The sequence below is a fragment of the Lepisosteus oculatus genome, chromosome 1 (genome assembly GCF_040954835.1).
Source record: "Lepisosteus oculatus isolate fLepOcu1 chromosome 1, fLepOcu1.hap2, whole genome shotgun sequence".
NCBI lineage: Eukaryota > Metazoa > Chordata > Actinopteri > Semionotiformes > Lepisosteidae > Lepisosteus > Lepisosteus oculatus.
The window spans coordinates 12,241,067-12,268,754 of record NC_090696.1 but is presented as its reverse complement, the minus strand read 5'-3'; the positions used below and the strand labels follow the sequence as shown (position 1 = coordinate 12,268,754).

At 34.6% G+C, this 27,688-nt stretch overlaps 1 protein-coding gene across 4 annotated transcripts in view; it reads left to right on the top strand.

Annotated features, from left to right (window-relative positions):
* ndst3 (N-deacetylase/N-sulfotransferase (heparan glucosaminyl) 3) overlaps positions 1-27,688 on the top strand; it is a 300,588-nt gene that overhangs the window by 30,605 nt on the left and 242,295 nt on the right. The window lies entirely within an intron of this gene.

Below are 27,688 nucleotides of genomic sequence, written 5' to 3'. Positions count from 1 at the left end.
CTATATCGTCTTAAAACATGGGTCAGGAGTTTAATGAAGCATGAAAGGTAAGGTAACAGCTGTCTTAGATAAATTAAAGATTCAATTTTTACTTCTGTATTACCAATTTCTTGTGGAATGGGAATGAAAATGTACAGTATATCATGTGCCTAAAGAACAAGGGTTCTTTATACATAAATACTGTATTTTTTCATAACTGTCATTTGCAGTGTCAAACCTTGTACCCATGAAATGAGAATTAAGAAGTGTAGGCGTGCTCCTCTGATTTTCCCACCTATTGACCAATTAATGTTTTGAGTCTTTGCAAGTTACTCAGAGATGTACAGGAGGAGCAGCACTAAGTGGAGATGTGGCACATCACTGTAAGCCTGCAGACTCTTGGGAATTTGCAAGAGTCACTGCTTTACTGAAATCCAAAAGGCTCCTTGCTTGCTAAATCTCAGGAAGTGGTTAGCCAGTCGTGTATTACTGTTTGGGGAATCCTGGTCATAATCCATGTACATGACCCAGGCTCTTACTTCCAATGATTATTGAATGCTTAGAGTGAGGATATTCACCACTTGAGTCTTAAAATAATGTTAAAAGAACTTCTAGTTTGAATATTAATTTTCAGAGACTAGAATTTCCTTAAATTGTTTCCACTATAAAATTTTAAAACATTCAAAGATCTGTTGTGTAGTTAAACAGTTCGGTAAAAGGGATATGCACATTGTTAATGTTCATTAGTTTAGTGTTAATCTTTGCAAAATAGAAATGTGATTTTATGCTGTACTGCTAATTTAATTTATCCTTGAAACTAGCACTGTCAAAAAGCCAAGAAATGTATATCAATAATATTTATTTTAGCGATAATCCTGATTTGCAGTCGTCATTACATCTTTCAGATTAAGGTTTATTTTCCGTTTTTGTTTTCTTGCAGGCCAGTTAATCTTCAAGTGAACTGTAGGTTTCTGGTCATTCCCAGTGGTTTAAATTTGCCAAGTCATTTTTGATGTGAATGTGAATGTTTTTTCCTTAGAAATATATTTAGCACAGTCAGTAGAGAATATTCCAGAATTGATGGACAAGACTGAGACAGTTCCATTCAATCTAGTTTGTTTATGCAAGAGATTGTAAGGAGTTAAAAAACTGAAAAGGTTGTTGAGATCCAAAGTGTGAAGTTTTGTGCAACCATAGTGGCTACAGACTAGGTGATGAAAAACAAACACATGATTAGAGATGGATTAATGTGTCCCACTTCTAAAGAAGGTGCAATATGTGTCAAATATTGCAGTAGAATACCTCTGTACAAATGTGATTTTTGCTGTAATCTGTTCTCTGACGTTACCTGATGCTTTTAAGAAGTATTTTAAAAATACTTTATTTTTGTGTTACACTTGTTTAATATGCTTAATGCCATTGAGAAAATGTTAAATAATCTTAAAGTGGTGAAGACAAGATCTTTTTTATTGCTGGAAAGTAGTGCTTTATGGAAATAACTATAGATGACTTATTTGTCTCAGTAGAGAACTGGAATGTTCCCTTAGAAACTTTTAGGTTGTTTTCATAAGAGTTACTGCAGAGCATGTTTTTAGCACCACAAAAAACATACTCTTCAAAAAAACCCCCACAACCATACACAGAACAGAGAACAGAATCCATGTGGTTTTACTTAACATTTAATTACACTTCTACATCATCACTGAAGCCGTATTAGGAAATCAAATAGCAGGAGTCTTAAAAACAAGAAAATGAAGGAGGTCTTGTGGGGAAATCAGTAAAGGAAGAAGTCCTCTAGACAGATAGTAAACATGTTTTGGTATAAGATGGCAGCAGTCATCTGTTAGCATTATGTGATTAAAAAACATAAAATGTTATTTGTTAATGAATAAAATAATCCAGAACACATAATGCAGTCTTAAAACAGGCCCCATAGCCTTATCTCTCCCCTATAATGTGGCAAAGCAGACTTTTTAAATAGTAAATATGAATACAGTACAAATGCTCCTTTGATACCTGTTTTTACCTATAAGAATAATAAAAAGGTTACACACTGGAAAATGCACTTTAATCTACTTTCCCTATTTGGGTGTCGGCAGAGCACTGATCTGGGGATCTTATCCATACATTTCTTAAATGCAAGTTAATCAACCTCAACAACATGATAAGCAGCATGTCCCTAGCTTTCACTAGCATTTGTGTTTTATTCCTGAATGTATATGGTCTTACATTATACATTTAGCCCCTTATAGCTCTAAAAGGATCCCCATCTGCAAAGCCTTTGGTCTAGGCTGGAACCTAGAATCAGACACAAATTCTTTCCAACTAGGCTTATAAGGCTGTTAATTCCCCTCAAAGAAGTTGCTAATTTCACGTGCAGCCTATCCTGACAGCTCATTTGCCTCATGTGGGATTCTGCTCACTCCAGAGCTAAAGACTCAAATCAGGTCACCTGTATCTAATTCTGTTGGAGCTCTCATAAGCATCTGCATACAAAATGTGACACCTTAGATTTATGAGTCAAGCAGTAATATATTATTTGTTACAGTTTTCTGACTTTCTGGCTGCTTGGAATTTTGGGTGGTGGTTTCTGGTTCTGTGGTCTGCAGTTTTTCAGTACCTGTCCTATTTTTGTGCTGGCAATCCTGTACACACACATTGAGTGTGGTTCATGAGTTCGCTTTTGCATGGCCTTTGCTTTGAGAATCAGTCATGATAGGAGTTGTTGCCTCTAAAACAATAGCTGAATCATTCATAAGTTAGTATAAAGACATTTTTTTGTCAGAAAGTTACTCAAGTGCAGCTCTATATTTCAAGTAAAGGTCAAACTGCAGGCTTAAAAAAAGATCATTATTTTACTGACAACAGACAAGTTTGAAGTTATGTATGGTCTTTATGAAAATACTCCTCAGTTTGCTCACATAGCACGCACAGTCATCAAACTTAACCACAAGACACAAAACATTTCTTGACGACAAGTGAGAAAACAAAGCAATTTTAAGCATCCAAGAGTGGAGAGTTTTCTGTTTTGCATCAGTTTTGTTCACAGTAAAAGTTGATTGGCTCATCAGCACACTTTGCTTTAATAATTTGACTGATTAGTGATATAATTGTTTGTTTTTTGGGTTGATGAACATATGTAATGTAACTCTTTTAAGAGAGATTGTTTGGTTTATGATATGGAGTGAAGTATCCGTGAAATATTTAAAGTGTGTCTTATTCAGGTCCGTCTGATATACCTGGCCTATACTACTTGAGATGTAACAACAAAAAGAACAGGTGGTAGGGATCTTACAATAGGCCAAATATGCTGGGATCATGAAAGCCCAGTGAAAAGATAAAATACATTCAAATAGTATGACAGAAAATCCCTTATTTAAATGCTTATATTTCAACCCGTAAACATTATTGGAATAATTTAGACCACTCAGACTTACTTCTGTTACTGATTGGGTATGTGTTATAACAAAAAGTGTTGAAATTAAATCCAGGGAAATTATGCTTAATCTCTACAAAACACTAGTAAGAACATATCTAGATAGATAATACTTTATTAATCCCGTAGGGAAATTGATGTGTTACAGCAGTCCAGCCCAAGACAAGCAAAAACAGACATCAGAATAGTTAAAACACTATGTTGAGCTTTGCTTACGATGCCATTTAATGAGTAGAATTATTCATGGCCTTAAGCGTTGTCATACTGTATATACACAGGAACTACATTTCTTTTTAGGTCAGAGTATATAAATTCACAAGGGGTATAGATCATTCTCTCAGGAGACTATTTCAGATGCAGTATTGAAACATGGGTACAGGTTCTCAATTAGGAACTAAAGGGGATACATTTTGGATGGAGAATAGAATATTTCTTTATACAACGAGTTGTAGGTTTCTGGATTTGGTTGGGGTTCGGTCTGGGAATTTGGTTTAAGAACTGGCTGGACCGAGTTTTCGGTTAGATTAGCTACTAAATTGCTAAATAACTAAAATGGGCCAAATGGCCTTCTCTTGTTTTAATATTTTATGTATGATATAATAAGAGGATTTGGAGAGAGAACTAGGGAAAGTTCCTTACCTCCAATAGGAATTGAAATAGCTCTATTTTATATACTTGTTAATGTGTACTGTACATACAGTTGCACACACAGCTGTCACTTCACCATTAATTATGTGATTTCCCATTCTCTGAGGTTCTAGAAATCTAGCTACAGGTAGGAACAACTATTTTTTGATACTGGACAATGGATACAAAACTCAAACTACACTAAACGTGCAGTACTAAAGAGATATGTAACCATGCCAGTGCTTTCTTAGGTTTAAAAGATTGTGTACTAATTTGTTATGTGTATTAAAATATACTTTTCTGAACACGGCACTATATTTTCTTTTATGCATGTAAGTGATATGCCTAGAGAGATCTTCAAATCAGTCCTTCAGATTTCCAACTAATGTGCTCAGTGATGACCCTGTTCCCATAGGACTGTAAGTGAAATGGTACAGATAATTATTATTCCAAGATTTAAAATTATATTTAACTGGAAAAGGTTAATTTTACCATGCATAATAAGAAGACGGGAGAGTACAAATTAAATTATGATAGGTTTGCACTCATTTTGGGGTTTAATTTTCAGACAGAAGAAGAAAGAACTGCTTCTGCAAGAAACACTTCAGAGATTTTAAACACATTGGTACAGACCTATGCTGAAAAAGTTCATGAGAAGAAAACCTGCCACAACCTGCCACTAGAGATAAGATGCAATAAATATTAATCACTTTATAATTAATTGAATTAATATAGAGCTTTCATCCCAGTGGATCTCAAAGGGCTTTACACACATCAGGGGACTCACTTTATCCAGCACTTGGGTGACAATGCAGCAGCCATTATGTGCCTGCAGCCCGACTATACAGCTGATTAACTAGAGACGTGAGAAATCACTTCATCAATTGAATTAAGGGGAACTTTTTGGTAGTGAAGGTTATGCAAACCAAGATCTTTTGAAAATATAATGGGATAGTTAATGACCATGTAGGTAGAACCAGTTTAACATCTCATCCAAAGGGCTATATTATCGGTGGTAGATGGAACAATCATATTTTCAAAGCTTTTCAGTTTATACTGATAAAGATAACTTGTAATTATACCTTGACAAAACAATACTTTCCAGATACCATATAGCATGATAGAACTATGCACCAGAAGTCATAAGCCTTCTTTGCTTTAGGGTCTTTTTCATAGATATTTTATAAGGCTACAGAACAGAACATCAGTAATGAAACATATGTTGTAAAGGAAATAATAACAAGGGAATTAATAAGAGACTTCAACAAAATCATGGATTGTGCAAACATCTGGCAAATTAAATTAAACATTGCAAATGCAAAGTGATCCAAACAGGAAGGTACTGTAGAGCATAGCACTATGCGATATCTCATGGGTTATACTGTATATTAAAGGTACACAACCAATGTTTTTTTTCTTGTTTCGGTTTTCATGTAGGGTCTTCTACAGTATGTCCTCATCAAGCTAATTAAAGGAAGCAATAAAAAAATGTGGAACCCTTCTGCATATAACAAAATGTGTGGAATTTAAATGAAAGGAAATCATGGTCAAGCTTTATAATGCATTAGCAGGACATCATTAAGGTGTGAAACTAAGAATACTGTTTTCAGGCTTGGTGACCATACTGCAAAAAGGATATTATAGATAATAGAGCAACAACAATTGTTGTCCTGGATTTAGGTAAGATATATATTGGATATACTGTAGACAGATTAAAAGCATTATGCCTTTGTTCAAAATTAAAAAGTGGATTGAGAAGAGATTTGTTCCAAATCTGTTAAATCCTAAGGAGTTTGATAGGGTTAACCCTGAAGACTATTTCATTCTCAGTAGTAAAGCAATGATACGATAACCTAATTATAGTTAATAATGATTAAAATATAAATTAAATTGCGACTTACAACTAGAAAACAATTCTTTACATAAAGTGTTGTGTGTACCCAGAACAGGTTCCCCAGACATCATCTTCAATGAAGAAGCAGTTTCCAGCTTCTACAAGGATCTTGGGTCTCTTTTGTTATGTTCTTTGTGTGATGTGCTTGTATGACCACACTATTTCTGCTTTGAGGCTTTTATTGTATCTGAGGCATAAGATATTTATGATACACTGTATAAAGAATGTTGACTGACTTGTTTTTGCTTTTACTAAATGTTTTCCACCTTCCTTCACTATTTCAAATTTACTTTGCATTCAGGCTGTTTAAGTGTGTATTTAAGTGTGTATTGAGGGCATACTCTGTATATGAAGAAATTCTGAAATTATTCATAATTAAGTTGATGTGCACTATTCAAGCTAAAACATGTTTTAGCCAGGTTCACATCTGAAAACATATGCTTTTTGATAAACACATTTAATACATATACATATATGCAGTTCATGTAATATAATAATAATTCTCACAGTAGACCATTTGGTGTCAATTAACAGCCATCTAGTTTTAATTCATTTATTTAACACAACGTGAAAAACTTTTAAATAAGGAAAATAGAAATATTGCAAATGTTGTGGACCTGTAACTTAAGTGATTCTTCAGAATATTTTAAATAAAATATGTATTTTCTTGGTTGTGTATTGGATTACCAGCATAAGAATGTGCAAAAACAGCTAAGTTAGTTCTTGGTCTGTATTATCAAGAACTGAATTCAAACATATTTTCTACTATGCATTGTAATTTGGTTAAGAGATCTTGTTCTATCATTTCAAGGTTAATTACTTCTTTCCTGAATTAATGTGTGGTAAGGTCTTATTTAAAAGACTTGGGCATGTAATTGTTATTACCTCTTTCTAGAATATGTAAGACTGTAATAAAATAGAAGGGATATCATTGTCAAATAAGTGCAGTTAAGAAATTAGTAAAATTAAGTGCATCTGATGCCCAGACTTGCTTACTACAGTAAATTGAAAATAACTTCAAGAACAACAGTAATATTATTACTACTCCTCCTCCTAATAATAATAATAAAGGGTTGGATTCAGTGAGGAATTGAATGAGTAAAAATGATTCATAACCCACAACTTGTAAGTGATTTCTCTAGAATATGCCCGGATATAAATAGAGGCATGTGAATTCTTAGATCTCTGGCAATACTTTGGTGAAAAGAAGAATAATGCAGGCACACTTCGTTAAACAAGTATTTATTATAATACATGTATAATACAGGTATTTATTACCATACAAACACTAACTAAACAGATTAGCTGCCTTCTAAATCAATGCAATATGATCTGCAGTTAAATCTCTCTCTCTGCAAACCCCCTCCCTATTCTAAAAATGCACCCACGTGTAGGAAAGGCAGTCTTTAACTGAGGTATCTTTTGCTCAGGAAATCAGACTTCCCTAAAACCCAGAATAGCAAGACCTCTCTAGCAAGGTTCAAATACTTCGCTCCAGTGAGGTTTTGCCTGAATGAAGTAGGAGCTCTCTCCTGGTGCACACTTCAAGTTCCAACTCCTGCTGACTTCTCTCTTGTGGTCTGACCTTCGCTTCTCTTTTCCTTTCCTATTCTCTTCTCCTCACTCTCTGTGGTCTTAATGTGATCTTATATGGTGTGTATCTGGACCTCTTATTGACTGTCATTTACCCACAACTTAGTTAACTAGGTAAACCTTACAATTGGTTTTGATCAGGGGACCCCCTACATCTCAGCAAATATCCCCTACTTTCAAGCTGGAAGTGTTTACACTGTAAGGTGTTACACACTTTATCTAACTTTCACTTTATCTATTTAACTCTTAGAAATACTTCCTAGTCACCTATAGCTGTAAAAATAATAGCCTAACATATGGGTATGTTATAATATTTGTTAAACATAAACTCATTCAACATTAGCACTAAATGAAGAATGAAATTCTGCTGTGATATTTAAGGTTTAAGAGGCTAAAATATCGACGAGATATTGATAGCTACAGTATGTTTGTACTGACCAGTAAAGGTACTTGCTCAAAGGGGTGGTTGAGCTCTTTAGTTCAGATTTGTTTTTAGTAAATCAAGCCTGGTCTAACTGTATATCATTAGCTGTCTTTGATATTTCTCAAGAAACAGCTGAAAATTGTTCAGGGTTACTTGGAAGTTGTTAGGTGCTTGTGAGCTTGTAATGATATCAATGAGAAATAAAAGGCTCTCCAAATGAGGCCATTGCAGGCCTCACTGCACATCAAGAGATGAATAACTCTTAAAGTGAGATACCATGCCTTCCACATGCAGTGCATAGGTTATAATAGGTTAACAGTAGTTGAAGGCAGGACAATATTTCATCTCTTTGTCGCTAAAAAAATATTTAATAATCCAAATTGGATGTAAAAATAAAAAGTAAGGGATTACAATTTAAAAACACCACAATATTCCGTACTGTTTACAAGACAAGATTTTAAGTCCAGTTGTGACCAGATTAAGGCATACACCAGAAGGTCAAAATTGCCATAAAATTTATTGAAGGATGGTAACAATATCCACCCACAGGCCACTCAGGAGTTGTTGATGCATTATAAAGCATGTGCAGAAACAGTAAGCTTAACAAAATACATGGCAAGAAGGAGAAGGAAAGGGCCACAGAGGAGTAGAGGTGAGCATTTACAAAGAATCTTTGGTAATTCTGTTTCCATTAGTTAAGTACTGTATGTACACAAGCATTTTGTCCTTTAAGGTTCCTTATCTATGATACATGATCAGATGCCCCATTTTTTTAAATTGGGAGGATTCCTTGCTTGATTTTTCTAGACTTTTTTCCTTCTGTCTTTCTACAGGTTTAGATAAAGATATGACATCTAGGCTAGCTGGGCTTGATGGGGGAACTCTCCCTTCCACTAAACCAGGCGATTAGAATCATCTAGCAAATTCTGTTGTTTCAGGTAGTTTGATATCTCAGATGAGGCATTTACAGAGGCAATACCGCTGCAGACTTCAGTGGAAGTTGGTCATATATGATAGGCGTATGTGTATTATGTAAGAGGTGTATTTAGTGGAGGACTGTAGCCATGTCAGCAATTCTTGGTCGCAGGGAGGTGACCTTGTTAGTCAGCAGTTCCCTGACTCTGTGCTCTTCTTAATCCCTGACCCAGTCAAATTTGAAACAAGGATCTGGACCTTGAATCTTTCAGTATCCTCCACCAAGGATAACTTCATAGTTAGACAGGTGTCATTAATGTGGGTTATTGCAAGATAATATTCTTGGGTATGATGACATACATTAGCTGAAAGTGATTATTTGGTCTTCCTGGACTTTCTCAGTCCAGGAAGTCTTTAGTGGGCTTCAGTATTTCACAGTTCTCCAATGCTTTTCAATTTGTATGTTGTGAGCTTGCACAGGGTACAATGCTCGGAAAAAAACATATGCAAGAACTGCTGTTGCTCTGTTATATTCACCAAATGCATTTTATAGGTTTAGTGTGTTCTTTTCCTCCCAACTGTTCTTATAAGTTTCTTAATTTACCCAGAGAAACAAATGCCTACTTCCATATAGAGCCTGCCCTTACAGTTCCTTTTCCCGCTATAAAATCTCACACCCTCTGAAACCCAAAAACTCATTCATACCAGCTGTGCCTCATTCTACAGCTTTTCTCAAATAACAGGCTCCCATATTGGCTCAAATACACACCACTGTATCATGGTTTTGAGCGAAGATGATAGTTTCCTCACATTGCCACTGCTCAGGACCTCATAGGTGAAAAGAGTCAGTGGCAGTAAGATTACATAGGATGTTTCACCTTGATATTCTCTCAGCTTGCAATTCATTCACATCCACCAAGATCGTATTTATCTTTAATTCCAGAGACATTACTGATCACTTTTCCAGATCTTCCAAACATGTTCTCTAATCATTAGATATGGTTTAGATAACAGTGACAGATATGACTAACATCTGATGAATACTGGAGATATCCTCTGTTTAAATTAAGGTTAATACATTCACTTTGAGACAGCGTACTAAGATTAAAGAGAATCAACATTTAAACACAAACCAGAGGACACAAATAGGAAGTATGGAGAAATGATGTTAAAACCAAGAAAGAAAGGCAGTTTACTTTCAATACATAAAGGACTCTGAAACAATTTGAAGCTAATAATCTAGCTTTTTGTAAGAAATGAATGAATGAGATCCTTAGATCAGTTAGCTACCAAAACAAATAAGTAATATAATCAATTCTACTTAATTTTATCATCACTTCTGATTTTTTGGCAACTGAAAAAGTTAAATCAGTTTCCTTGCCTGTGACTGTTAAACCACTGACTTTAATGATTGAAAATCTGGTTATTGCTTAATACTGAACAGTTCCACTGTACATGTGAGATCTCAAAAAGGAAAGCAAAGTAAAAAATGTTTAACCAGTAAGATATGTTACATAGGTAATTGGAGAATCTCAAGACACTTACTGTATAGTCATATTCTGACGCTAATCTGTAACATCAGTGACCCTCTGTCCAACAAAAGGAGATAACTAACTTATCTATCAGCATTAGGAGGCTAAGTTTGGTTATTAAAGGAATATTATGTTGTTTTATTGTGTTGTATTGCTTTATGTTGTACCTAAAAAGAGTCACAACCATATTTATCTGGAGTTAGCTGGGCCCAAGATAGTTGAACCAAAGTTCATGTTCGTTTGTAGACTATCAATAAATAAGAGCAGTGAGTGACACTTTGCTAAACTACAGTATAACCATTTTAACATTATGCACCTGGGTGAGCTGTATAAAACCGAAAAGCCCTTGGTCATAATAAATAGTTAATAGGAATGCTTTAGTGCTGGATGCTAATACAGGTTTCCTGCTCTGAGCTTCCCGAAGGCAGAGGTGGTTCATTCTTCAATAATCATTCAGAGCATGTATATACTGGTTATGTGGGTTAGAAAAAAATCAATAGAATCTTTGAATTCTGTGTGTCTTATAACCCTTGCATTATTACGTAGTATATTGCACAGCCAAACTAAAAAAGAAACATTTATTTTCTTCTACCCTAACCTGGCAAGCAACAGTGATTGAAGTGTTGGGATTATTAAAAAGCAACAATAACAAATATGTATTGGCTTAATTGTTTCAACTTTTCAGTTTAGGAATAGTTTAATGTTGATTGTGCTTAGGAACTTTTTATTTCCTGGAGAAGAAAACATACATGGAAATCTTGTAATGTTTTAGCTTTAAATTTAGTAAATTTAGTTTGCATTGTTGGATGCGTATATTTGAAGGTGTTGCCTAGGCAGTGCAAACTGAAGTTTTTTCAGTTGAACTGGTGGTTTCATTTTTAGAACTAATCTGCATTTTTGTAATTGTGTTCAACTGCATATACTATAGCAAAGCAACAAATCTAAATAATTATTCCTTCTCAAATCCTTTATACATGTGCTTACACAGACCATAAAAAGAAACAGTTTTTATAAATTACTCTGCTTGTGTGTGTTTAAGTTGATTAAATAGTTTGGGCTGTTGATCAATTGTTCATTTATGATTAATCTAAATACATTAGACTGACTTTGGCTGTTACATAAGCACCAAATCCCCTCTTTAGTGAGACAGTTGAAAGGGCACATGAAGTAGTGAATCAAACTATTGAATGTCAAGTATGGCAACCTTTTTTTAAACTATAACAAAGAAGGTAAGCCAAGCTTATCTGGACTGGGCGATGTGCAATGTTGCTTAAAGTCTTGGACGTTAACAGTCAACAGTTTCTAACTTGGCAAGACATTGCAATCAAAGTCTGTCAATAAAAGGCAACAATTGGGGAGACAATGAGTCATGACATCTCACCAATATCAATGTGGAGGTTCAGGTTTGATAGTCTGAGCAGCAGTTTCAAGTAGTTAACTCCACTTGATGGCAACCTGAAAGCATGGTACTACATTGATTATGGCCTGGGTCTCACTTGCTTTTCTTTCTGTTGACAACATTCAAGCAGGACCCCACTTATGTCCACTTATGCCACATTTATGCCATGCATGTCTCACTCGTCAGTTTTGAACTCCATTTAATATTTTTGGGATAAGCTGGGTGTCTTTGTCCTTGCTCTATGAGGGGAATAGGACAGAATCCCACAAGACAGCATCTGCAAACCGGTGAAAAGCATGCATCATAAATGTATAGATTATACTGCTATCAAAAGTTACCGCACACTTTTCTAGCACGTTGCTACAAAAAAGATTTAGCAAATTTCTCATCCTTTCTACATTTCTTGAAGTTATAAGTGATAAGTCTCTTTTTAAGCTTTCTATATTGTTACAAAATAGCAGGGTCAGGAGTGTTGGGCAAATGTGGGTTCTTGAATTACTCCATCAACAGCGCCATGCAAGAGTATAAAGAGTCAAACTTGTCACGGCAAGTAATTGTTTATTAACAATAAAAAATTGTACAACAAACAACGTTAAATGATAACACATAAGTACAAATCTCTGTGTTCAAGACCTACAGACCTAGAAAATCCAGTACTGTAACCCCAAAAACAGTATACACCACTTTCATATGCCAAAAAGAGAATAACTTATATTCTGAGAAATGGATTCTAAACCATAAATTATTTTTTGTATGTTTCTCTTTAGCTTTTCACCAAGCTTGCAATAGATGAAATAACCTGTCTCACTAATTAGGTGATTTAGTGCTTATGCAACATTCATTCAAGTGTGTAGCAATCATGAATGATCAATAAATGAGAATGACACCAGAAATCACTATCCAAAATATATATTTATCACTATCCATTTATACATTTTTTAAAGTTTCTATTGATGTTCACTAGAATTTGAACATAAAGCAGAAAAACAAGTTCCAGTAAAACAAAGTGCTTGGCAGTTCTTTGAATGATATGAAGTATTTGTCTAGTAGGGAAATGGCAATGCAGCTCAAACCTTATTAAAAAACTAATAAGAACACTGCAAGCAATACTCTGCAGAATACAGTCTGAATTACATCAGTCTCACTTATCAGGAAATGGTAGCAGTCTCACAGAAGCAATCACATAAAGGTATCTATGGCAGTTTCTAAGTTCCCAAGTCTGCCAGCCCTTTATGATTCAATATACTGTATACCCTTATGTGTATGGGCTCGGAATTCTCTTCTCATTTCAAAGCCATCAGTGTGTCCTGACTTCCTGCTGAACGTATTCTGTTATCGAGGAGCCAGAAAGCCAAACATGCTTCCTGCTTTTGCAAACCACACAACAGGTATACAACTGACAAAAACACATGCCCCCTGTAAGTATTATTCCCCCAAAACATTATTAAGAATAAATAATTATTTCCTTAAAGTGCCCCACAACATGACGCAGTGTGTATTCTCGAATACTGATACAAAGCATGGGCAGCATAGTTCAAGATTGCTAGTAATAATTGCTGACTCCTTTCTTAGTGTTCTCTATAAATATTCTTCTAAATATAAATTATTCCCAATTAATAACATAACAACTGTCAGCATTGCATCATACTTTTGGTGTGCAAAAATGTCCACTTCAACAATGATGAAGTTTTTTACCCCACTTTTGTATTTGCTACAATGTCAATGCTTTATTGTATTAAGGGGATTGTTATAAGATACTGATTTTAACTGTATACTTTTACTTTAAGAACACAGCATTTATTTTCTTAAAATGACATATTGTATAACTTATGGGGTCACCTTGACATGAAATTTTCTTTTAAATGGGAAGATGGTTGAATATTTTCAAATTTGACACCTTTGTTTTTCTCTCTTCTCTTTTCAGCATGGAATAAACCTATTACTTGTTCCTTTGCTTTATAGTTTTATAGCTCTTGTTATTTACTTGATTTAACTTTAAAATATAATGAGCTAGTATGGTCAACTTAGATAATTTTGACACCATACTATTGTATATCCTAAATGTGATCTGCATATACAGTAATTTAAAAAAATGATTGCATTTACAGTAGTTGCCTGTTTCAGTTCTTGGAACGTTTTTTGCTAATGTGATTCAAAATGTTTTTTTTTCATACAACAAGGGAAAAGATGCACATAATTGCTTTTATGTTCATATTAATTTTTGAATTAATTATGATTAAATTTGAGATTTATTTTTAGATCTCAGAGCAGGAAGCTACGTCAGTATGCAAACTGTAAGAAAACAAGTGTGGTTAATTGCATGCTTAAAAGAAAAGAAAAGGATGCTGAGCCTTCCTTTGGTGTGTACATGTCCAGTATGTATTAATGTGAGAAGTTATGGGATACGCTATTAAAAGGGGGGGCTACATGGATATAAAACCCAGCTTATTTTTTAAGTTGCTGAGAACTTAAACTTGTTGAGGAAAATTGTAGGGTGGCATGGTGATGCAGTGATTAGCATTGCTGCTTTGCAGTGCTGAGCCCCTGGGTTAAATTACATACCTGGGGGTGCTATCTGTATATTCTCCAGAGGCTTCCTGCAGGTGTTACAGTTTCCTCCCAAAGGCATACCAGTAGGTTAATTGGTTTCAGGGAAAATTAGCCCTTGTGTTAGTGTGTTTGTGTGCCCTGTCCAGGTTGTATCCCGTCTTGTGCCTGTTGCATGCTGGTATAGGCCCTGGCTCCCCCGCGACTCCGTTTGGAACTGGATGCATGGACAATTGTAACGGAATGGCGAAACATAAATTAGAATTAATTTGCTATGTTTAATGCCTTATTACATTAGTTTTCACCATAAGTTTTTTTTTTTGCCATGAGTGACAGCTTTACTTAATAATAACAGTAAAAGAATATGATGTTCATCCGAGTAAATTTTAAACGGAGAGTAAAGAAAAGCAGCTTTGATGTATGTGAAAATTAGTATGCAGCAATAACATTTAGAAAGTTACTTTTTAAATTTCCTATGTATTTTATTGGTTGTATAGCTTTCATATATATTATTAGGAATTTCTAAGCAAAAAATTAAGCATATATATTTAAAGTCATTGCAAAATTTAGGTCCAATTCTTGGGTATAATTGATGGAAAACTATTAATAAAATAAGGTAAACTGTGTAAGTAAACAATACTCAGAAAAGTCACATTTTGTTTTATCCAAACTGTATGTTCTTTAAAATATGTGTATTTCACTGAAACCTTCTATTTCATTCTACAGTATGTTGGGTTTTCTTCTGAGAGCTTGTGATTTTTATTTAATGACAAGCTTTTTTGTGGGATTTAAAGGTTGCTATTAGCACTGCACACCATACTGGCTTTTAACAATAAGGAATACATTTTCCCTCATGATGGGTTACTTCTTTCTCTTTAATGATACATTTTTGAATTGTTGTTATGGCATGTATTGGAATTCAGATGAAGAGACCAAACATATCAAAGAGTAAACCATGACAGTTGGTTTAAAATGGAGTGATTGTTTGTCACCTGCTGGCTTTTCTCTTAAAAAGCAAGGCCAAAAGACCCAGGGTATAGTAGCTAAATGGTCTGCCATCCCTTCTATTAAGATGAACTGGATGAATAGTATGGGGACCAGATTGTACAGACTGCTAGAGCAATGATGGGTGTAATCTGAAATAAAAATGTGTCAGTTCCATCAGGTACAAATGAGGGCAGGTCAGCCTTTTGAAGTATGCAGCTTCATAACTAATGAAAATTGCCATGTTTTTGCAGCAGATGACTGGAAATAAATTTGAGGCTAAGGCAATCCCATCAAGACCTAATTTAACAGGTGATCTCTGCCTTTATCTTCCCCTTTGTAGCTCACCAACATGAAATAGCTTCCCGAAGTATTGAAAGGAAATGTGTACCTGTCAGTCTGTCAAAGTCAGATTCTTGCTCTAGCTGCTAGGGGATTTAAAAATTCAGATTAGAAAAAAAGATTAAAATGTCAGAAAAATGCTGAGAGATCTAATCCTTCTACCTGTCAATAACAGGAAGATGGGTTTTAGAGGTCGTTCTAATATGAAAATGACACTTAAACTACTTTGTAAAGTACTTTGTAAAGTGATTTTATTTTGTCTTCTGCTATAAAAAATCATAGTTGAGATGTACGGTGTATATATTTTTAAGTTTTTTTTCTGAGTCATTGTAAGTTGTTAATAATAAGCGTTGGTCTGATACTGTATGTGTATATATTTGCTGCTTTTGGCCACAGTGCATGTTTATGATCCTGTCTATTCTAAATTGCTATTTAATTAACATCCCTTGCATGGTGGCCCAAATCCAATATTCACTTAATGGTACCACTGTTATCCTGAAACCAACTCATCCTCATCTTTTTATTGTGCTTGATTTCCAGCGAGGCTGAAGATTGCACTTTTACTAGAGCCTGCTCAGGTTCCAGCATGTATTAGCTGTCAAGGTGACCCCATAATAAAATGTGACTCAAAACAAGTTATTTTTTTATCCCGTTATAAACTGTAAATGCACTGACTCATGAAGGGAGTGTCTTCTGAGTGTGCTGTCATTAGAAACTGATTTATACATTTAATTACAGCAGGGGAAAGCATAATAGACTAACCACCTACAGTACTGTATCTCTCCCATTATGCTCTCTCACAGAAGCACTTAATGCAAACAATGAATTCCTATGACCAGAACCAGCATGGAACCAAAAGCTAAAATTTCCACATTGTAGCTGGTTTAGATCTGATCGAATAAACAACTGGCTTATGGTACTGATGGTATGTTAAATATAAAGATTTTTTAGCTTCCATATATGAAGCCACTTAACTTTGTAAAAAATGATTTAATAAGAAACTATAGCATATTTACTTTTGGAAGTCAAAATTTGTTAAATGTTTTTGAAAGTATTGGTGAAGAATTGTAAGAATATCATTTTTTTCCTACTGAGGGAGTCCAGTTTTTAGAATCTGTAAGTGAATTTCCCATGTCATTTATTATGGATTAATGGTTTTCTCCATTTTTGCCTATATGAAAAATAAAGACCAGTGTATTTCAGTGTCTTCATGGACATAATGTTTTTTACTGTTGTACTCTTTGGGGTGCAGAAGCTTCGCTGTATAAAACACTAATGTGTGTTATGAAGGCTTTTCCTGGGGAGCATCAGCATTCTTCTGACATTAAGAGGGATTAAAAAGAAGAAAGAACAGTTTGCAGCCATCTTTCCTTTTTAAGTAGTTTATTAACTATACATGAAAATTGGTATTCGTGTTTTTAGATTTTATAATATTCCACAAGCCAATTGTATAATTAATTTCTTTAAAACTAGATTTGTTTCTTAAGTGGGGGGGCAGTCCTTCAGCTTAAGACATTGCAGACAAGTTTTGTATTTGAAAACATACCTTAAAATAAAATTAGTGACATAATAATATTTAAAATCCCGCCAACATAATAGGTCTATATATATATAGGAGAAAGAACACAAAAAATGCTTTACAGCAGAAGCTTCATTTCTGTTGTAGACTCCCAGGACCTAACAGTTTGGTTTCCAAATTGTGAAAAGCTCCAGAAATAAAACATCAGAAAAGGAAAAGGCCAGTAATACCAGGGAACAGCATCATAAGATTGTCAGTTCAGTGCATTCATCTTCTTGGAAGCTGTGAGCCAATTTTGTTTTTGTAAGATAGACAATTTTAACAAGAAATCACCAATTCGTTGAAGTATTAATAGAAAATTACATTTTCTTTCACCTATTATTAAGTAGAACTTTTTTTCTCCAAAACAAGTGAACCTCTGGACATTCTCACACATGACGAAAGTTCATCCATGCCCAGAGCAGAAAATACATGTTGTGAAGGCAGTTGCATTAAAATATTTAATAAAAGCTTAATACATTATGTTAATGCAATGGATTATTTGATGATCTGGGTTTATATATTCCCATGAAATTTTGTTCTTGTCAATGTAGGGGTCTCTTAACCAAACAGACATAAATTGAAGTGATTTAGATAAAATGTATTAATAAAAAGGAGCAAAGGGAAAAGGCTAACCCCACATCTAAATATTTCAAAAATGAATTAAGGGTATGAAGTGAGTGTTGTCCCACGAGGAACTTCTCAGGCTCTAGTAGAGGATTCATCCTTAGATAAAATAATAATGTCATACAAGTTCTGAATATTATAAAATTCGCACTGCTGACCACTTTGTGAGACATCTACTAGACTATTGTGGGGAAACAAATGAGTGATTACCAGTTTTTAGAATTATGAAAGAGGGTGGAAATGGTCGTGGTTTCAATTGCATTAACTGGGATGCTTTAAGGGGCTGCAGTTGCAGCTGTCCTGCCACTTTGGCTGCAACACAACTTCTTAATACTTCTACTGTAAATAGCTACACTAGGGGTGATTGAATTAATTATTGGATAATCTATGTTTTTTTTTATTTTATTTTCTCACATGTAGAGTATGAAAAGCTCTGTCAATAAAGCCTTCTGCACTTTACACAAACGTTTGCCATTGTTAAGGGTAGGGTTAGCCGCAATAGCATTGTCCATAAGTAGTTTGTTGTAAAACAGGTTCAGTGGGAATGTCAGTGTTAACCTATGCAGGGGCCACACAAAGTGTGAATGCCCAAAAATAGAGTTTTGTCATTTGAAAGTGTAAAACCATCTTTAGCTTGTACATGCTGCAGTGTGGAAAAGTTAAGATGAGGCCATTTGTCCTTATAAAAAAAACATTAATTACTGTTTAAATTTTGTCCCAATAACCTTTAGGAAGGGTTAAAGGGATCACTGATCTGACAAAATTAATGCAAAGAGGTAAATTCATTTTAATAATTGAGATGTATTTTGAGCTGAATAAGGGGATTGCATCCATTTAAACAGATCCTTTCTGACATTCTCATATATAGAAAGAAAATTGCTCTCTGTGGTTTTCGTCAGAGAGGGATAAATGTCAACAGTCATATATTTAAAGTGTTCAACTCTCAGGATGTGTTTATATAAATAACTTGAGCCAGGTTAGTATTTAAAGGAAAAAGGAATGATTTGCCCCAGTTTAATCTTACTATACGCCCTCAAAACTGACTGAAACCTTTAAATATATTCAATAAAGAAGGGAAAGATTGGGATATATCCTCAAATAATAATAAAAAATATTTTTATTCCATGCTGAAAAAAAGAAGAAAGAGAACACAACGTTTCGGCCGTGGAGCCTTCTTCAGGTGTTCCACACTTTCTTCTTTTTTTCAGCATGGAATAAACCTATTACTTGTTCCTTTGCAGCCTACGCATGCTGACGCAGCTACCCACATAAAAAATATTTGACATCAAGAAATATTATATATTGTGTGCCTTTAATATTAATGGGAGTCATATTACAGATTGGCATATGCATTGTGCTAGAGGTTCTAAAGAGAGTACAAACAATAAGGGCGAGAGAGGGCAGCCCTGTCTGCTCTATAAAGAGGAGGGAGCAGAGGGAACGTAAAAAGAATGTCCAGAGGAATAGAATAAGGGAGTCTAATCATCTTAATGAAAGCTGAACCTTAACCCATGCAATGCAGAACAGCCCATTAGTAACCCCACTCAAGTTTATTGAACACTGTCCCAATGCCCAGGGACAGCACTTCAAAAATGGTTTTATTGTCAGAAAGGCTTAAACATTCATTGTTCCATGAACGAGAAATTGATGGAGAGTAGTATACACCAGATATACACCAGAGTGTATATTGAAACAAAAGAGACTTTTCTACCTTAACCCTATAAAAATGCAACTTGGCCATTGTATACGTGCCAGTGCCTAGAATACTGATTTGGATTAACTTTAAACAGAATCAAAGCACCACAATTTTTGCTGTTTGGTGGATAAGAAGCAACGAGCCAGTAGTACATTTTAGCCAATATGATTTTGTCTTGTGACTGCAGGTGAGATTCCCAGATTATGGTGATATTGGGTTTTCTTTCTACATAGCTACAAAATTGACAAATTATAGATTTTGTCTACATTTGTTTCCATTTTGTCGAGACAGGAGGTCACTGGGACAATTCAGACCATTCACTTTCTAGGATAACATGTTAAGATCAGTCCTATGTATGAAAATGACAAAAATAAGCATTGTACAGTTATCGTACATAGCTGTATGATAAAACAAAATGTTCTACAAATGTTCAGCCAAACATCCCAAAGTAAACACAGACGTAATTCTTCAGAATAAAGAATGATCTTGTATCCCAAATGCTATGTCTCTGTCCTACTTGGTTTTGGGACTTCCTTTCTGGGGTGGCAAATGTTGACCCTTGAAGTCATACTGAAAATTATATATTGCCAGAAGAATGAAAAAAGTACACTTAAAATAGACTAAAAATTTGGAGGTTACAGAATAGGAGTTCAAAGCTTAGTGGCCATTTTCCTACTGTCATTGATCCCCCAGTAACTTAAATTCTGAAGAAGGTATAATGATCAAATTACTTTAATGTGTGCTTTTTTCATCTGAGATTTTACATATTAAAATCTTTAATTTGGAAAGCCTAGATTATTACTGTTAATTCATTCATTTTGTTGTCTTAAACTCATCACTATTCTGAGAAAACCTAGAAAAAGCCTAGAAGATTATTGCTAACGTGATACAACATCCAAGACATAAATCCTTAAAATTATACAACATACTTTTGCTAATGAATTGAGTACAATTGCTAAGTCTTCTAATAAAATGATTTAGAACTCATCTTTCACACTTTTGATGATAAATACAAACATTTCCATTTAAGGTTTGTAATTTTTCAGGAGCATATTTTTTTAGACATTCATTAATTTTTCACAAAAATCAAAACAGTATCTTTGAGAAAAAAAGATGAAAAAAATATTATCAAAACCTTTTCCCATTAATGGATAAAAATTATTTAAAGACACTCAAAACCTGTGCATTCTCCACAAATCGTGCACACAAATATACATTATTAACCATTTTATGCATTTCCTAAACCTCTGATGTGTCAGCTGTGTGTGTTGTTTTTTTTGTTCAATAATCTGTTTTTACATGCATTAATAGCGAAACCCCACTAGAAAATACATCCATCTAAGATATTGAACTTAGAATCTGAATTCTGGGTTGGGGAGGTCATTGTATCCTTTTATGTGTTTTGCTGTTTAGTTTTTATCCTTTGTCCTTCTGCTGAAAAGAAAACAAGATTTGAAGATCAAGTTAACTATGTCAATCTGTGTTCCTGCTATCCTGGTAAATGTAAAAAAATATATAGGGCTTAGTTTCAAATGACAAATTATTAACAAATGCTTGTAGCTGTTGCAGTCATTTATTTTAAGTTATTTAATATTATATTAACACAAAAAGTAAATACTCAACATACTGTATCATAAGAATGCAATTCTCATTTTGAGTGACATCAACATCATTACTACAAAATTCAGATGAGAGACTCCAAAGATTCAAGCAACTTGAAGAATATATATTTTCACAATCAGGAAATCAAGACAGATATTTGCTACTAAAAAACAGCTGGCATGAAACAGCTAATCTGCAAATTTAACTTGATTTTCTATTTAAGTTCTTATCTTAGGCGAGGCTACAATTAGTAATACTTACTGGGACCATGGTGTATCTTAATTATTTGAAACAGTAGTTAGCCAGATCTTCATAAACTCATTTTGGATTATCCCTTTTTTGTGAGTCATGCAAATTGTCTAAGGAATACAATGCACCACAAGATCCAGCAAAATAAGACAGGTTTAAAGCCAGCAATTTATGTTTGGAATTGTGATGTGGACCAATTTAATGTTATCAAACATGCCATATGTTGGAGGGCATCTACAAATCACTATTTTGCGCTATTGGCTCATGTTCAATTAAAAACAATGCCATATGGTCAATAGCTCTTTGCAGACTAGGCAATGTGAAAAAAAGGTAGGAACACCTGCAGTCAAATGCTTTAATTGACAAAGTAATCAGAAAATGAATCTTCAAGGCATAAGCATTCTAGATATAATTTTAAAGGTGCCCTTGTATTTTATTTATCGGCATTGATATGTACAATAATACGCTTAGAAAATTAGATGAATCAATAACTTTCTGTGTAATATTTAATGTTAAGTGAGTTGGACTATAAATAAACACAAACCATTTTTAGCATCCCCTTGAATATGAATATATTATGGCAATTGTTTTCTGTGTTTTGTGGGAGATGCATCTGTATTTCTTTCTGTTGTGGTATACACCGTAAGTTAACTTTCTTGTCTTTGGATTATAAATACACTATTGGTGATGGAATAGAATGGAATTAATTGGGCTATATTTCATTTATTAGGGGAGAATAGTAGTACTTTGCATTTCCAAGAACCCTCTGAGGGAAATGAAGGAATAAAGGAGAAGGTCAAACTATTACTCAACACTGAAAAAAAGGTGCTAAACATTGTAATTGTTATGATGATCACATTACAATAAAATGCTATTTTTTTTTCATTTACTGAGTTTGTGTTCTTAATATTCAACTGTATTCTAGTAAAAGTGACATAAAACTACATTCATAATATTATATACTAAAGCTCGTATTGTGTGTTCTAACAGTGAAAGACAATTATTAATAATATATATTTTTTTGTAATCTAAAATCACCTTACATTAAACTCTTAACCTGTGTATACATTGAAATATATACAGTATGCTTACGTAAAATATTGGCAGAAGTTTATTATTCTTACATTCCTAACACTAACACACTATTGTCCTTTTTCTCATAACCCCCAAATGCTGATTAACATGACCTTTAAAAAATGACGTACAATATTTACATTGATTATTCAGTGTATTGCTTGCCTTTGGTACTCATGCTGCTCTATTTTCAACGTTAGCTTTCTCAAAGCCTTTCAGCACAGTGTGGAATAATTTGCTTTTCTGCACTAAAATCATTACGTCAAAAAGATTTCTACAATGCTCCTAACTTGAGAAGACAGCCAACGTATTTCACAACCCATTATGGCAAACTAACGGTACACCCTACCACCTGAACAGCGGGACAGCTCATTATCTTCTGCTTTTTATGCCAGGCCTCGAGACCCAATTTCAGCCAATTTAAGGGAGATCTCCCTTGTTTTTAGGCTGTTTCAGGAACAGCTCCTTGTTATTTATCATATTACAACACCCCAGGATGTTTGTTACCTAAGGTCCTCTGTAAGTTTTTTTTTACATTTAGCTTCAAGGACTTTTCTTAGAATGTTTACTAGCACGACATAACCTTCCTTCAATTTAGGAATTTTTTTTATTCATTTAAAAATGTGTGCTTTCTTAATAGTAACAGTAATAGAAAAGTAACGTTCTTTATTGTAAACATAGCTGTTAAGATGTTCTGTTTACCGAGTTTGAAGATACAACAACACATGGAGAAATGGTTTGCAGGATCTAAGCAACACCATAGAGTACTAACTCTCTTATTCCAAAGAATTAAATAAATTCACCATATGATAACAATAACAATTGACAACAAATAACAATTGATATTTTGCTTATGAAATAGGTAAAAATGTGCAAACCACACAATCTTAAAATGGGTGAGAGAATGTATAGCTGAGATGTATCTTGCTGGGAAATTGCAGGTAGTCATTGATTATGAATAGAAACTGTCTATTGTTAGGCTATTGTTGTCTGATGTATACTACTTCAAACTGATACACAAAAGAATAGTTAAACAGATGTGATTGACACACAAAGTCTGAACCTTATGTTCTGCAATTTAAGAAATTGCATTTTATTTGTAATAATGCACACAAAAATGGTTGGGCAGAATTATCATCATATTGTATACTGTAACTGGTCTTTTGTACCTCAAAGGTTTTGTGTTTCAGAATCAGTGTATGTTCTTTGAGCTTTTGTTGTGGTTTAATCTGATAAAATACCTGTATACTTGTATGCAGTTGTATAGTTTTGCATATAAACGAGTAGGAAAATCAATTTGTAATGATATTTTTTGGTTCTAAGTTCATTATATAGTATTGCTTAGTTGTGATTTGACAATTGTACTAAGAAATTGACAGGTACTATATCTTTATAGATTTGTAAATGTTAGTTTGCCAACTAGCAGTTATTGGTAAGTTTGACACCAGAACAAATTAGTGTCATATATTAATCGCCTCTTAATTTTGCTAATAATCTCCTAATGCCACCTGATTTGAGAGCACAATCTTAATCCACTTAGATCTCATTGCTGCATTGTAAATCATGACTTCTTGCTTGCTCAAGTGGAGTTTGACTTCATTTCTGCTGACCTTAAATGGTTTAATTCTTACCTGGCTGAGCACTGATATTTTTTCTCAGGTGTTTGTTGAGTGGTTGGGGTAATGGGTCCTCTGCTTTTTAGTATTTATATGTATTGTATTGGGGACATTGGATGACACAGTGATTCAATTCCAAATGGGGTGCTATGTGTATGGAGTTTGTATATTCTACCCGTGTTCACGTGGGTCTCCTCCAGGTGCTCCTGTTTCCTCCCACAGACTAAAGACATACTTAGGTATGGCTTCTGGGAAAATTGGCCCTTGTGTTAGTGTGTTTGTGTCTGAGTTTTTGTGTGCCCTGTGTCAGGCCGATGTCCAGGGTGCACTCTGCCTTGTGCCTGTTGGTTGTCGAGATAGGGTCAAAGGGGAGCCAAAGCCTAAATTGGATGAATCATTTAGAAAATGGCAGAATGTATTGTATTGATCAAACACTATATTTCATTCCTTGAACTATCTTTTCTGTGCACTTGATCTTCAAATCCGTACTTGAGGTAACACTGATATTGTGGTAGCTGTTTCAGTACTCTCTCATTGAATTTCAGATATGAAAGCTTTGGTAACGCATTTTTTGTATCTTTATAGTTTATGCTAGTTGGCTACTCCTGTCAGTCACATTAAACAGTATGGTAATCTAATGTGTAGGTTTCACTTTGCTGGAATTTCAGTCAGTCCTGGTTGGAATTTGAAACTCGGATTATTGTAAAGAAATAGTAAATATTTCTTAGAAATTTGCTATACAGCATCCTATGCTACCCTAGCAGAGGAATTAATTAATGTATTAAAGAATGTTTAAATACTGATGAGATTGCTGCAAGTAATCTTCAATTTACACTTAATTTATATGTTCAGATTAGTAATTTTATTTCAAAAGCTAAATTCCTGACTAGGTCATTCACAAGATGTTGCATCTTTTCTGTCCTTAAAATCCTTCTGCTCATATTCACGGCTTTACATGGTATGATTCCCCTATATGTGATATTGCATTTTAATTAAATCAAAAATGAATAATTAAAGATGGACAACATAGTGTAGACATTACATTCATGTAGTGTAAGTACAGATGCAGCCACTCAGAACGCTCAGAATTTCTTCAAAATGATTTACCTGTAACACGGCACCTTGCATTATGTAATTCACTAGTTAAAGATGATCAATAGGTGACATTTGTGGTGAGTTAGATGTGATGTATAAAAGTCTTTAACTCTGTATCTCATGGTGGTTCTTTTGAAAATGTTGCTATTTTGGAAGCACATCTTAAGTCACGTTTTTAGCTGGCAACATTTCTTTAGTTACATGATTCCATAGTAATTTTCCTTTATAACTTTTTTCGACAATAACAACAGCAAGTACAGTGTTCTTATTGCATATTCTTAGAAAAGGATAAAGCATTACAGCTTTTTTTTGAAGTATATACACTTTATATAGTTAGAACAAGCACGTCACAACCTTTCCAAAATAGCCACTGTATGTTACAGAGTTAAAGACTCTGATGCATAAAATGTTTATGTAGATGGTGGAATACCGTTGTTTACTTTATTTTTTATATTTAACTACTGTGTGCACATAATCATAATAATAAGTTCCAAACACTCATATAGTATATATATATATCACTTTTCCGAATGCTGGAAAGCACTTTACAGGTAATGGGGACTCCCCTCCACTACTAATCTGTAGCGTCCACCTGGATGATGCGACGACAGCCATAGTGAGCCAGTACGCTCACCACATCAGCTATCAGTGGAGAAGAGAACAGAGAGATTAAGCTAGTTCACAGATGGGGATTATAAGGAGGCCATGATTGGTAAAGGGCAATGGGAAATTTGGCCAGGACACCGGGGGTACTCCTACTCTTTTCGAGGAACATCCTGGAATTTTTAGTGACCACAGAGAGTCAGGACCTTAGTTTTTATATCTCGTTCGAAGGAAGGAGTATTTTTACAATAAAGTTTCCCTGTCATTATACTAGGACTCACACAGACTGCAGGGTGAGCACCCCCTCTGGCCCTACTAACACCTCTTCCAGCAGCAACCTTATCTTTTACCAGGAGGTCTTCCATCCAGGTACTGACCAGGCTCACACCTGTTTAGCTTCAGTTGGTTGCCAGTTGTGAGTTACAGGGTGATATGTCTGCTGGCAATTACATTAGGTATATATTACATATGAGACTGTAAGTCTTTAAAGCCACTACAGTACAGAATGTTTGAAATATATATTTTTTTATAATTTGAATTTAAAGTTTAATGGTTTTCCGATTACTTGTTGCTAAAATTTGCAATAAGACAAAATATAGAATATCTCAATGCCGATGTAAATCTGAAAGAAGCATATCTTGTTCACAACAAGCTACAGTATAATAATAAAACATTTTCTATATAGTTCGGGTGGGTAGCTGCGTCAGCATGTGTAGGCTGCAAAGGAACAAGTAATAGGTTTATTCCATGCTGAAAAGAGAAGAAAAAAAACACAATTTTGACTGTGGAGCCTTCTTCGGTTGTGAGAAAGACAGGACAGCAAAGATTAAATAGAATAGAACAAAAGCTGGGAGAGTGCAGGAGGCGGGAGGTGGTGCGAAGTGGGGAGAGAAGGGTGAAGAGAGGGGTGAAGTTGAAACCTGCATGTGAATAGAGAAGATTACACGAAAACAAGTCTCTCATTAAGAGAAAGGGGAAGGTGTTAAGCAAGTTTCAGGATAATTTTTGTTTCTGATGTCTTTCTGCTATGGGAGTTAAGAAATCCTTCTTTGAGAACGCAGACGGAAAGATCCGTGTGATCATGGCCATCTGAGGTGTGCGGGGTGTAATATGCTGCATTAACCAGCGTGCATTCTGAATGGCTGTATCTGTAACACTTCTGCTTTGATGTTTTAAAAGTTGGTAAAGTAACTGCAATGAGAGTTAATTGAGCCTTGATCTTGCATACCCATGCTTTAGCAAAACTTATTATTGAGCATAGAAACGCAAGTGAATATTCAGATGCTTGTTTTAAGGAGATTTCAGCAATGGGTTGCCAGTCATCCCCTGTTAACCTTTCTGTTTGTTTCTTGGAGTAAAGTGTCCCTAAAGCCAGAAAATATATTGTAGTTTAAAGTGTACAAATGTGCAGTGGGACACTACCATTGTCAGTGCTTAATAGTTGGAACTCATGATTATGGCCATTTCGGTACTCTATTTCTGTAACTCAAGTAAAACTGGATTCTTGAGTACCGGAGTGCTCATATTTCTTGCTTAATTCAATTATTTGAGGCTGAAGTAGCCAAGCAGCATATGCCAAGATACTTATGACCTACTTAGGAGTTTATTAATACTTATTATTTATACTACAAACTGTGTGTTTTGTACACAAATAGTTTTTTAAGGTGTTGTTATATTTTTTAAATCGTAATTCTGCACAGATTAAAATAAATCGAATGGATGAATGACTTTGTTACCAGTTTAGGTAACACAGAGCTGAATGTAGAAAGAGTGTCCAGGTTGAAATGAGGGATGTAATAGGTTAAACATTTAACTCAAGATCATATGTAAATAATGTATCTCAAATGAGCTTGTGTAATCCAGATCACACAATTACACCTCATCAGTTTTTGTTTT